Source organism: Salvelinus sp. IW2-2015, linkage group LG8 (assembly GCF_002910315.2).
Source record: "Salvelinus sp. IW2-2015 linkage group LG8, ASM291031v2, whole genome shotgun sequence".
NCBI classification, from domain to species: Eukaryota; Metazoa; Chordata; class Actinopteri; order Salmoniformes; family Salmonidae; genus Salvelinus; species Salvelinus sp. IW2-2015.
In genome coordinates, this window is record NC_036848.1 from 10,820,440 (window position 1) to 10,830,671 (window position 10,232).

The following is a 10,232-nucleotide window of genomic DNA, read 5'->3' on the forward strand; positions in this document are numbered from 1 at the left end:
GACAAAGCGAGGCGCTGCCAGTCAGAAACTTAACACCACTTTTTAAAAATGTATTTTTACTTAACTAGGCAAGTCAGTTAGGAACAAATTCTTATTTTCAATGACACCCTACCCCTAACCCGAGCGATACTGGGCCAATTGTGCGCCGCCCTACGGGACTCCCAATCACAGCCGGTTGTGATACAGCCTGGAATCGAACCAGGTTCTGTAGTGACACCGCTAGCACTGAGATGCAGTGCCTTAGACCGCTGTGCCACTCCGGAGATGCATTCTCTCATCACTGACTGTAAATAGCTCTCCATATTAGGAAAGTATTTATCTCATTCCCAAAACAAGCTAAATATCCCTTCACTCAAACAGAGTCAAATATCAACCCATTTCCCTTAACCTCAAAACTGTGCAGAGTATATGTGAAAAATTCWATCACAAACAGTAGGTTACATATCCCACATCACAAACCACACCACATCATGTTAACATCCGTGGATTTCTCACTTTAATTTAGGGGTGATTGAAAAAAATCATCCAATGAGTTGCAAAGTACATCACAACTGGACAACAAACAAGTTGCCTAAATAGACAAGCTGAATTACACATTCCTGTGTACACATGGGGAGAATGATTTTCTCCAAGGTAATTTAAAAAGAAAAGCCTCTTAGCTGTAATTTAATGAAAATATACCACATTCAAAAACATATCAAACCAAAAGAAGTTGATTTTATTTACAGTAACGGGCCTACCTCTGGTGAACCATCAGAGCCATCAAGCTCTTCGGCAAAGTCTGTTGGAGTTTTTTTCAGAGTCTGGTCCGCGGGCAGTGTGTTGTCATTGTAAGTGACAACTGAAGTCACTTGTGTGCGAGCCCGTCGTCAGTATGCGTCATAATTGTAAGTGCTCGGAGAGTCCCGCACTCCACCCCTCTGCGTAGTTGGGAGGGAGATAAGCGCTGGGGATGGCAGACCGCTTCCATCAACAACAGTTGGGCTTCTCCTGCGGCAAAACGTCACCCCAGGATGACAATAATGAAGGTGAGGAAAAAAGGTGGAGACGGACACCAGCCGATGATCAGATAAGAGGTGAGTTGGAATTGCTCTCATCATAAGAATATCTTTCAGTTCTGGCAGCTTCAGCCAAGTATCAGAAATCACCAAATACATGCTACAGGTGGCAGAGAGAGAGGGCTGTCCGTTATCTTTCACTGACAAATGAGGTTCTGTTTCATGCTGTCAGATTCAGAAATGTCCCGCTGTGTCCTGATCTCTCCACTGTGGAGACCAATAGTGAAAAGCCCGGATCAGTGGATTTGACTATATGATAGGACAGCCAGCGTTCTGCCCGGAGTCCGCGTCTCCAACTATCACACTGGAAACCAGAGAGCCGGCGCAGCTTTGGGGACCAGCTCCGTCATGAAGGAGTTTCCCTCCGGGGCGGGTAATAGTATCTGAGGGAGAGTTGTCATTCACATCCGTTATGAACACACTGACCGTGACGTTCTGGCTGAGCGGAGGAGAACCGTTGTCTCTGCCACCACGTGGACTTTAAAACTCTGAACTGCTCATAATCAAACGACCTCACAGCGTGGATCACCCCCGTGTCTCCGTTAACGGATAAAAACAGAGGCACTTACACCGTTCACCTCACCAGGTAAGAGAGAATAAATCACTGTTCCGTTCTGTCTCCGTCTGGGTCCCGTGCAGTAAACAGACACACGGAGGAACCGGGTTTGTTAATTTTCAGTCACGTGGGCTTTATAGGACTGTTCCTCAAACACAGGTGGGTTGTCGTTGACGGCAGCTACTGATAACTCAGGTCCAGCCATCACGATTCAAGATTGCGCGCATATAGTACAAATGTATTTCCAAGCAGATTTCGTGCGTTTTCTGTCAATTTTTGAGGTGTTTTGGGTGTCAATTCGTTTGAAAAATTACACGAATTTCTGTGCTACTAATTTGTGCGAAGAAATACACGAATGTTCTGTCGGCTACTGAATTCGGTGCGAAAAGACACGGAATTTAACCAGTAGGCGACACAAGCCGTTGCACAACCATAGAACCTGATCTCCTTATTAATTATTTTACTATGAATATATAATTATTTTGTCTTTTTTACCATATAACCATAAGAGGATATATAGATATTGTCTTTATTTAATCCCTATTAAAAACATTGTGTTTTATGCCTATATGTACTGGTTTCATTTTCTGAACCAGACTTCAGTTATAGAATGAATCATGCAGAGGCATGATGGCTAATTGGTGTTTATTCGGTTGTATTCCATTGATATTTCTTAAAAAACAAACGTGTAGAGACCATTTTTATTGACCAAGAATGTAACATTGAAATATACAAATGGCAGCGCTGCCAACTGGTCCATCATAATAACAACAACCAGTTTTTTTTCGGTATAACATTTGGGAAATGTATGCCAAGTCATTGAAGTCTTACATTTTGTTTGCCAACCAAAAGTACCAAACGTTAACCAACGTAATAAGCGCTAGGGTGGCTGTAGTGTAATACATGCTCTGAGGTGTAAGCACCTTCACTAGAAACCGTTCTTGTTCAAAACTTACCGTCCATGCGGAAATTAGCTAGAAAACTTTTCGTATTTCCACTTGGCCACCTACTGTTACGATAACGAGTAAATCAAGTGCAAATACCTGCTCACCGTGTGCGAGCAGCAAAACACCGGAAAGCTTCTAGCCCTACCGAAAGTTACACGAGAAGAACAAGAATATATACCTATCCGTCATGTGAATCGAGCATCCCTCCGGATGCCCCCTAAAAGCAAATTCAACCGTTTTGAAAAATGACGCCTGGTAACCCAAAAAAGGAGAGAGCATACCAGAGGGCATGAAGAGTTGTGGACTTAGATATTTTTTGAAAACCTCCATAAATCACTCAGGCCATTGACTCGAGAAGAAAAAACATTAAAATATTTTCCAGAGAAAAAACAAATATTTTTGAAAGAACTCACCATATAGAGTCACTCAGGCCCACACCATTGATTTTGGGGCAGTGAGACTTATCGCTCCCAGAGCCGGGTTGGAAGTCTGAGATCCCTAGAAAGCATTTAAGCCTTCGTGTTCCGTTTAGAGCACCATTACTTTTCACCCTCCTGGTGCCTGTGGTGTGTGTGTGTGATATGTGTCGATGTTGTGCGGTGTTGTGTGTGGTGTGTGGTGTGTTGTGTGTGTGTGTGAGTGTGTTGTGTGTGTGTTGTGTGTGGTGTGGTGTGTGTGGTTGTGTGTGTGTGTGTGTGGGGAAGAGAGAGCTTTTCTATTGAACAGGTGTAGCGAAATTACTAGATTTACAGTCATGAGCTGACCCATTCACACATTTAGAGTTTGTGAAAGATCTGACTTTATTTTAGAGTCCTTCGAAACGAGCACCTATGACCCATGTTTAAGGCCACTTCCTGTTGGCACAGGAAAAAGCTATAAGTAAATAACACTATCAACTGAAGGGCGTAATCGCTGTTTACCAGAATCCTGAGTTTTAGTCTATACTTAGAAACTGGACGATTACACAGTTGAATGCCACTATTATACTCACAAACTGCTTTGGGTTATGGCAAAACCACTTTGAGGTGATTTTATCCACTTCCGGATGTCCAGGAAGCTTAGAATCAACACAGGTAACCTCATAGTGGCTTGTGGATTTCCATTGAAGACAGGTTCATAAAGACATTCATAACCCACTAGCTTCAGGTTGAAATTTAGGTGGGCGCAAGCAATGTTCCTATGGGGTGAGATGTGCATTGTTAAATGTTGATGTAAAACACCTTCTTTACTGTTAAGGTTAATGCCCACACGTCAGGTTGCTTGCACAGAGACCTTAGGAACGTCTGAGGTCAAATTGTGCTCTAAACCTTTAACATTCTCTCTCTGCATTCCCAAAAGCAAAAGACTTGAAATGTAGGTCAAGGTCATCTTCTTGTCACTGTCGCTGCGCTCAGAGCCGAGCAACTACGGTCAACGGGAGCATCTCCTTGAACTCCGGCACGGCTATGGTATGTTCATTTTATGTGATTCAGAATGCTATTTTGGTGTTTTCACTGTTAAACATATTGCAAATGCACAAAACTTCAAACTAGCAAAGTCATGTCCACAGCCAATTAATATTTCAAGCACCAAAACTGATACCATCTAGACGCCAAACTCACTTTTCCAACTCGTTAGAAAGCCAAGACTTATCCATCATCATTCAGAGCAGCCCAAAATTCACCAGCGCATTCCATTTAACCATATAGACTGAAGACAGAATAGATGAAAGTAGTTATGTTCTAGCGCGGTCCAGTTTTCACACTTATTTTACCCTATGTAGGCGACGCTCGAATCCCAAGTTGTCGGCCGATAGGGTCATCTCGTCCAGAGCAAACCTTAATTGGTGCTCGAAATGTTCACCACTTTTTTCCATGCCTGCTACGGCCTTGATATGACTATCGGACAGAAAGTCGGGGTCGTCTCTTATGGGCCGGACGTTTCAAATGCACCTAGTCGTGCAACTCTGGGACTTTTCCAAATGTCACCATTTGAATAGCCCTCAAAATGGAATTGAAGTCAATTGGCAAATGCACGAGGCTTTTTTACGGTCCAAAACTTTAGAGCCACATAAACTCACCGTGGCTTAATCTACCTGAGCTCGGTAGAACAGTTGTTAATTTCCAGAATCTAGGTCTGACGTTCTTAAAAAGTTTCAAACTTAAAAGTAACTATTCACACTGTCTGCTCTAAGTCCTCTCTCAGTTGTGTCCACTCCATCCTTTCTGTAGCTGGGTGTGTAAATTTTCCTCTGAACTGATGATTGATGGATTTTGTGACTATGAAGACTGATTTACAGTTCCATGAGGGTTGCCTATTCACATAATAAGTTTTAGGAAGGATTTGACTTTTTAATCCTTCCGAAACGAGCCGCTTTGACACCAATTAATGCAACGTGTCCGGTATAGCACAGGAAAGGAAAGTAAACAGCATATCCTCTTCGGAGTGTGGCTTTTATCGATTATCCTTGAGTTTTAAGTCTATACTAAGAACTCATCTATTTACATAGGTTGAAAGGCACTATTTCTCTCAAAAGCTGCAGTTTGTATGGCAAAACACTTTTAGTGAATTTAACACTTCCGGTTCTTCCAGGAAGCTTAGAATCGACACAGGTAGACTCATAGGGCTGATGAATGTCATCGAAGACAGGTTCATAAGGCATTATTAACCCACATAGCTCAGATTGAATTTAGGGGAGCAGGCATGTCTCCTATGGGAGACATGTCATTGTTAAAACTGTTTTGATGTAAACACCTTCTTTTAATATTAAGGTTAAATTTGCCACACGGTCAATGTTAGGCTTGCACAGATCGGAGACTTAGGAACGTTCCTGAGGTCAAAATTGTGCTTCTAACCTTAACGGTTCTCTCTCTGTCTCCCAAAAGCAAAGAATATGAAATTGAGGTCAAAGTCAATTGGTCCTTCTCCTTGTCCCTGTCGCTGCACTCAGACCGAGCTAGCTACGGGTCAAGCGGCATCTCGTTGAACTCGGCACGGCCCTGAATAATGCTCAATGCCATTGCCAGGCTTTTGTCTTTAAGCACCGTACTTTTTCACTCCATCCTTATCCCCTTTTCGTTCGTGGTATTCCAAGTCGCTAGTAATTACTATCTTGGCTCATCGCTACAACTCCCGTATGGCTCAGGAGATACGAAGGTCGAAAGCCCACGCGTCCTCGAGCACACCCAACCAAAAGCCGCCACTGCTCTTAACCACAGCGCGCCTCCAACCCGGAAGCCAGCCGCACCAATGCTGTCGAGACACCGTGCAAACATGGACCCCTTGGCTAGCGCGCACTGCCCCGGCCCGCCACAAGTCGCTGCTGAGCGCTTATGAACAAGGATATCCGTACGGCCAAACCCTCTCAACCCGGACGACGCTAGGCCAACGGAACCTCCCGGTTCGCGAGCCGCTGCGGCAGAGCCTGTGCGCAACCCAGAGACTCGGGTGGCGCAGGCTAGCACTGCGATGCAGCTGCCCTAACCACTGCGCCACCCGGAGGCAGATCGACCTTTTTAACCTCGACTGACCCATATGGCCACATTTGAAGGTACTTTCCGGTTGACTAGGAAGCTGAAAGTGAACCACATACTCCCCTTGGGTAGGCGTCTTATATAATGTTGAGTTTAAGTCTTATTGTTAAGAACTGACTATTTACAGAGGTTAAATGAGTGTGTGTTATTTCATTAAAATCAAAAAATCACAGAATTCGGGCAGAGCTTCGAACCCACTTAAAAAATGTTCGTACTGAAAAACACTGCAACTGGATCTGTAACTTTTTTTTTTTTATCCTTTTTGTGAACATACATTTCAATGGACGGATTTCTCTTAAATTACGAAGATAAATGCTGGCTTCTTTTTTTCCTGACACCGTATGCTTATGTACTTTTACGTGAAGCGGTCAAATTTGCACCTACTTTGCGGTTTTTGACCTTTAACTCCCAGAAAAAGGCCATAACTCAAAAAGCGTTGAGCCTCGACGCCATCGTGTCGGGGCAGACTGTCCAGTACGTCGTTCGAAAATATTTTCCGTTTAGGAGAAAAGGCCACATGCATTGGCAATGTGCTTGTGCATTTGCAATATTATTTATTTTCCCTCTGGGAATTCCAGACTGCGAAAATACCAAAAGTGTGTTAGTTTATAAAACGGAAACGAACGTCCGAGAGATTGAGTTGATGACTTCCTGAAGATCTCTCCCCGCGCACGCCCGACGCCGTCACGAATTTTACGAAACGTTGCAGACGTCTAGTAAGGACCTTACATTTGCAAGTGGCGTTTTTTTCTTTCCCCAAAAAACTAACATATGGCGAGTTGCTAAAATGTTCCCTTAAGGTATGGAAAGGCCTGGAAAAGCCATAAGTTAAGCCAACATAATTCATTATTTGTACATTCACATGTAATACAGGCATTATGAAGAAAATTGTGTAATTAGCTCCACGAAATATGAAATGGTCATGAAGAAAATCGTGTATGGTTGCCTACATGACAAAAAAGGGTTCTGAACAAGTTGCACAGTATCCAAGAAGTATTAAGCGAATCAAGACAGAAAAACCAGCATCTGGCATTAATAAACAATATTTCCCACGGAATTGTCCACTTAAATGTGCGTCTGTTCTCAAATCTGTTCCAGCAAGTCTAAAACAGTACAGATAGGCAGTACAACGACGCATTTTAAAACATGCGTTAAACAAAGACAACATTTCTGTATATTCATGACGTTGAAATTAGCCATTAGAAGAACAAAAATGAAAGACCCAAATTATCGCGTCTACATGGTTGTTGCAACGGCTTGTGTCGCCTACTGTTAAATTCGTGTCTTTCGCACGAATTAAAGTAGCCACAGAAATTCGTTATTTTCGCACGATTAAGTAGCCACAGAATTCCGTGTATTTTCCAAACGAATTCTGAACCACCCAACACCCCAAAAAGGCACAAAAACGCACGAAATCTGCTGAAATACATTTTGTACATATATCGCGGAATTGATGTGAGACTGTGTTGATAACTGAACACTTTTAAGGAGGACAGAGGTGGAGAGCCCTCGTCGTGCAGTGATTGTAATGTTTAATCAGACACTAGTTCCGTCCAGTTCGCCCGTGTCACCAGAGAATAGTAGTTTTTGATGGATGGCACCAGCTTAAAAGGAACGTTTGGCTTAATGGAGCAGCGGACCTGTCGGTTATTCTCAGAGTCTCTATCCTGCACGCTTAATGATGCCCACCTCTGTACAGGAGACGCGTTCTCGGATATGGGGGTTAGCAGAGATTTGAATATATCACAGGGCGTTGTCATTTACGTCAGTTATTTCTATAATTAACTTTAGTGTTCTGAGGAAAGTCCATAACCATCTTTTCCTTCTATGAACATTTCATATTTGGATTCATCTTCGTAGTCTAACTCTCCTAACTACTGTCACTTCTCCAGTTACGTGGTTCAATGTAAACACTTTCCTTGTCTTATCAGACATTCGACTAAATTAAAATGTCACTCCCCATTCAAATCCCTCATCTGCATCCGTAGCACTCACTGTAACCCTACAGTATCTAAAGGAGAGTTTTCAGGCAGACTGGCTTTATAGACGGCCTGGCTAAACACTGGGCGTTATCGTTAGCATCCAGTACAGTGACGTGTATGACTACAGTACCTGATCTCTGCGGAGTGCCTCCGTCCACAGCTGTTAGCATAATTTCAACTCCTGCTGTTGTTCACATCTAACTCTTTATCTAAAACCAACTTCTCCATATTTACTACCGGCAGCAGTCGTTTGAACACTTAAAGCAAAATGATCATTCTCTTCAGAGTGTACTTTGAACAGCATTCTGTCCTATATCCGCGTCCGTGAGCTGCGTTCACACGAAAGCGAGCGCCTTTGAATGCGGATTCCGCTTTTCCAGTTGATTGTATCCTTTGGAAATTAAGGGTTATTTCGTTGTATCTTGATTTGAAGTTATACGATGCAACTCCAGAGGACTCTCTAAGACCAACTTCAAACCTAAGAAATACAGGACATCTTTTCTCCACATATCTCCTCTCTGTCCAATCCTTCGGCAACAATAAAATCCCCGGTACTCAGATTAATGTCACAATAACGTTTTCGTTCCCTTCCGGTATCAACTCGGACATTACGAGCGGACAGTCTGCTCGCCTCCAGCCCGAGATCCTTGGCTATATTTCCAATCACAGATCCTCGTTTCATCTCCTCCGGAAAAGAATAGCTCACGTCTCCATTGGCGGAGTGCAGCGGTGGAAGAAAGAAAGCAAAGCAAAAGACCAGGCTTGTCACCGAGATTCCTTTGTGCCCCATCCTGGGATTAAAAGCGCCGATACATCATATAGCCAAGATACTACACTGTAAACAAATAGTATTCCACAAAAACATTCAGTGTAATCAAAATGATATCCTCAAATTGTGCACGCTATCTGACCGTCTCCAGTCTTTCCCGCAGCTTAATGGCAACACCCGAGCCTTGTAACAACACCAGTGGGTGGAGAACTGGATCTATCCAAACACAGCTGGTGAACAGCGACACTGTGAGTACTCAACAGAAATGACACATGTTCACACATCATTCTAAATCCATATTTTAGGAGAAGTCGTCATATGAAGTTATAGAAGTAGGATGCATGATTGGCTACTATTTGAAATCATTTTCACCCTATTGAAAAACACAGGAAACGACAGTAGCTCACATAAAACCCACACACCCTAAATTATGACATGAAAACCATTCTCATACTACATGAGTTAATTGGGTGGAAAAAATACATTACAAAGGGAACCAATTTGCGGGAAAATATCGGCCTACATCGCAAATGTCCAATTTTAGTGTTGATCTATCAGTCAGCACACTCATCCATGCAATACACAAAAACAGAAAGTATGGTAATCAATGAAAGTGATGACAGTCTAAAAGTGATGAATACCTCTGCCTACTGGCTTCAGATGTGATTTTAGAAATTTCAGCACCATGGATAGTGACCTCGCAACGCTTCCCGATGCACTTCAAATACTCTCACACCGCTTCTCTGATAACCAAATAGCTCTCCGTAGACAACATTTCTCTTGTAAACTACAACCCAATTCCAAATAGGCTTTCATTCCTACAGTGATAAATTCATGACATCGAACCATTTTTCTGTAATCTCAAAACTGTGCCGCCAGCGTGAATATGTACATTCACATCAATCAATCACAAACAGTAAATAGCCCATCACAAATAAAACCCTATCATTATATCATCTCTGGACTTCTCACAAAACTTTCAGGCGATTCAAATAATCATCCAAAACTTTACATCCGAACTGGATTACAAACAAGTTACTTAAAGCTAAGATGCATGGATGGAGACCTTCTCCCGTGGACCCGTGGGAATAGGGATTTTCTCCAGGGAAAAAATAACAATATTTATTTTAGCTGTATAAAAAGATATCTAGCCTCTTTCAACATTGAATCCAAATCTAGGTTATTTATATTAACAATAAATGCCTACCTCTGGTGAACCATCAGAGCCATCAAGCTCTTCGGCAAAGTCTGTTGGAGTTTTTTTCAGAGTCTGGTCCGCGGGCAGTGTGTTGTCATAAGTCACTTGTGTGCGAAAGGCCGTCGTCAGTATGCGTCATAGGATTGTACAGTGCTGCGGAAGGAGTCCCCGGCCACTCCCATCCCCCTCATGCCGTAGTGGTGGAGGGAG

General features: G+C 42.9%; 1 pseudogene; it reads right to left on the reverse strand.

The window, feature by feature from the left end:
• Window positions 1–388: 388 nt before the first annotated feature.
• LOC111967389 (protocadherin gamma-A11-like) overlaps window positions 389–10,232 on the reverse strand; it is a 12,195-nt pseudogene continuing 2,351 nt past the window's right edge.